This window comes from Cebus imitator, unplaced genomic scaffold (assembly GCF_001604975.1).
Source record: "Cebus imitator isolate Cc_AM_T3 unplaced genomic scaffold, Cebus_imitator-1.0 Scaffold10, whole genome shotgun sequence".
NCBI lineage: Eukaryota > Metazoa > Chordata > Mammalia > Primates > Cebidae > Cebus > Cebus imitator.
Window position 1 is genome coordinate 3,121,601 of NW_016107325.1, and position 3,860 is coordinate 3,125,460.

Sequence of the window (3,860 nt, forward strand, 5' to 3'; positions counted from 1 at the left end):
AAAAAAACTAAACATAGAAAAAGCTAACTGATATGATAATTGATAAAGGCACATGGTATAGCTGTATGTATAATATGACCTACTTGGTTTTTTTCTAAGTATGTGAAGATGTGTGTGTGTGCGCGCACCTGTGTATGTAGAACTTATCTGAACGGATGCACACCCAGCACCGGAGCCCTGCGATGAGGAGGGGAATGGGGAACTTTTACATTTCACCTTTCTGTATCACTTGCGTTTGTTTTTTTGTTTTGTTTTGTTTTAACTTGTTAATTTTCAAGTAAAATTTTTTCAAAAGGCACCAGACATTTTAATTGATCATAGAAGGGCAGCCCAATACTTAATAGATTTCTAAGGTCTGTGTGTGAACATGCATTGCTGAACAGTGTGGTTTTCAAGTAGGTGCCTCCTACCAAGTCCGCACAAGTTCCTAATGACTGACTGAGCCAGAGTAGGGCCTCCTGACGGCAGAGCCTCTCCCTCGCCCTCCCCTTCCTTCCAGCCGTCCCAGGTCAGGTAATAACCTGTCTGGAGAATGCGTGTGGGAGAAAGGAGTCTCCACAATGGTGACTAGGAGACTCACTGGCTGTAGAGACACTTGTGAAACAAGGCCAGGCCTTGGACTGCCACCTTCACATTCATGGGATGCAATGCTCTTTGCCCAGATGAACCCAGGTTTATCACACCCACACGACGCTAGCGTGGAAACGGTAACTAGGTCAACGATCAGCTCTAAAGCTGGCTTGTCGCAGGATTGAAGGCAGGTGGATCCCTGTGTTGAGCTGGCTTCTCTCCCGGGTGAGAAGCGGGTTCCTGACTGGTTGAGGTGCCCTCCCTGCCAGGCTGGAGAAAGGCCAACAGGAGCATCAATGCTGAGAGCCTCCTCAGAAAAAAACAGAAGCCAGGAAGATTCAGGAATAACTGGCTCAGAAAACACTTCCTAAAGGCAGAAGTAAAGGATTCCCATTTAGAAAACTTAAGCAAGAAATTAAGTATAACAAACATGCAAATTAGTTTGAAAAACAACATACCCTATGTTGCATTTTCAATGCTCTTTAAATAACAGGAAATTAAAAATGCGGACGTCAATGGCATGCAGCCATATCCTGTGACTTCAACAGCTCTGCCACAAGAGCCCTGCCTGCCCAGGGCAGGAGAGACTCATAGGGAGGAGTGGGAAGCTTCCTCTCTACCCACCCCCTGCCACCACCCCATCAAAATGCAAGCCCACCATTCCCACTACTGCCACTCCACACTGTCCTTGTCCTCCCGCTTGTTTTTTTAAAAGAAAGATTTTACTTTTGTATACATATTTGCTTAGAATCTGTGAGTTTCTGGCCAGGTTGAGGTAACGGAAGGCTTTGATGTGTAGTTTATGTTGTCTAGACCCAAGGTATGCTGCAAACAGTCCAGAGTAAAGTGGACAATAACATCTTTCTAAAGAGAGGTTAGACATTTCTAATCCACCAAGTTTTTAAACATGTTTTCATTTTCTGGGAGCAAAGCTGAGTTATATTGGGCTACCAGGACACTATTCACAGGTATCATCACAGGAACAGAGTACAGACCACCAAAAACAAGTCCAACACACCCATTCATGTAATGGTAGAGCTATCACAATTCTAATGCACACTTAAAGACAAGCTTACAAAATCTTTGTAAGGTACATGTGCTGTCAAAAATGCCAGGTAAGGCCATGTATGGTGGTTCACACTTGTAATCCACTTACAGGTGTGATATTTTATGTCTCCACTTATGTGAGGTACCTAGAGTGGTCAAATCTGTAGAAGCATAGTAGAAGGGTCTAAAATGCCTAGCCCCGAGCAGCAGGGTCTAAACCCTGTAGGACTGAGACCCTGACAGGACCCATGAAAGGAGACCTAAGACCTGCTGGAAAGGAACGTGCTCCTAGGAGTGGTCTGAATCCCTTCAGGCACTGGCTGAGTTGGTCTCGGTTATTTTGTTTGGACACTTGCAGTTGGGCCTTTTCCATGACCCCAGTGATGACTCGCCTCCTTTTCCAAATCTTGCCACAAGCTGAAATACGTTGAATCCCCTGGCCTAGAGCCTCACATATCCTTGCTAGGGACTCTGCTCACCTGGCCACACGCCCAACCCTGCCATCCGTAATTACTACTCTTTCTTTGAAACTCCTGCTAACTCTTTCCTGGATTATTGATGTCCCACTTGTCTCTGTAATTTAGAGAGTAAAACCCTTGAACAAAGACTATTCAAAACTATGTCAACCACTTTTCTGCCCATGGACGCCACCTTAGAAGCATCATTAAAGTCTCTCTTCTCCTTGCCGTCAGAGACTCCGAAAGAGCTCGAACAGCTAAGAAAGCTCTTCATTGGAGGGTTGAGCTTTGAAAGAACCAATAAGAGAACCTGAGGAGCCATTTTGTGCAATGGGGAATGCTCGTGGACTGTGGTCATGAGAGATCCAAACACCAAGCGCCCCAGGGGCTTTGGGTTTGTCACCTATGCCACTGTGGAGGAGGTGGATGCAGCCAGGAATGCAAGGCCACACAAGGTGGATGGAAGAGTTGAGGAACCAAAGAGAACTGTCTCAAGAGACAATTCTCCAAGACCAGGTGCCCACTTAACTGTGAAAAAGATATTTGTTGGTGACATTGAAGAAGACACTGAAGAACACCACCTACAAGATTATTTTGAACAGTGTGGAAAAACTGAAGTGATTGATATCATGACTGACCGAGGCAGTGGCAAGAAAAGACGCTTTGCCTTTGGAACCTTGGACGACCATGACTCCATGGAAAGATTGTCATTCAGAAATACCATACTGTGAATGGCCACGGCTGTGAGGTTAGGAAAATCTGTCAAGGCAAGAGATGGCTAGTGGTTCATCCAGCCAAAGAGGTCCAAGACATTCTGGAAACTTTGGTGGTGGTCATGGAGGTGGTTTCGGTGGGAATGACAACTTTAGTCATGGAGTAAACTTCAGTGGTCGTGGTGGCTTTGGTGGCAGCCGTGGTGGTGGTGGATATGGTGGCGGTGGGGATGACTATAATGGATTTGGTAATGATGGAAGCAATTTTGGAGGTGGTAGAAGCCACAATGATTTTGGCAGTTATAACAATGTCTTAAAATTTCAGACCCATGAAGGGAGGAAACTTTGGAGGCAGAAGCTCTGGCCCCTATGGTGGTGGCAGCCAATACTTTGCCAAACCACGAAACCAAGGTGGCTATGGCAGTTCCAGTAGCAGCAGTAGCTATGGCAGTGGCAGAAGATTTTAATTAGGAAACAAAGCTTAGCAGGAGAGGAGAGCCAGAGAAGTGACAGGGAAGCTACAGGTTGCAACAGATTTGTGGACTCAGCCAAGCACAGTGGTGGCAGGGCCTAGCTGCTACAAAGAAGACATGTTTTAGACAAATACTCGTGTATGGGCAAAAAACTTGAGGACTGTATTTGTGACTAATTGTATAACAGGTTATTTTAGTTTCTGTTCTATGGAAAGTGGAAAGCATTCCAACAAAGGGTTTTAATGTAGATTTTTTTTTTTTTTGCACCCATGCTGTTGATTGCTAAATGTAATAGTCTGATCGTGACGCTGAATAAATGTCTTTTATTTTTTAATGTGCTGTGGAAAAAAAAATAAATGACTTCGGCCAACAGGCATTTATTAAGTACATAACAGATGCAAAACAAGCATGAAGTTTGAGTTTGAGCAATCACTAGCCATCAATTGCATTAACAACTAACCAGACATTTATATGTGTAATTTGCCCTACGTGTAGGTGGAGTAGGTGGCCAGTGGAAACTTCCAAAGCCTTGCCCAAATTATTGTCTGTCAGATTGTTTAATTTGGAACTGGCAGGGAAACCTGGGAAACCGAATACAC

The 3,860-nt window shown here is 44.7% G+C and overlaps 1 pseudogene; it reads left to right on the plus strand.

Moving 5' to 3' along the window:
- The first annotated feature begins 2,257 nt into the window (after window positions 1–2,257).
- Window positions 2,258–3,590, plus strand: LOC108316846 (annotated as a pseudogene).
- The last annotated feature ends 270 nt before the right edge of the window (window positions 3,591–3,860 follow it).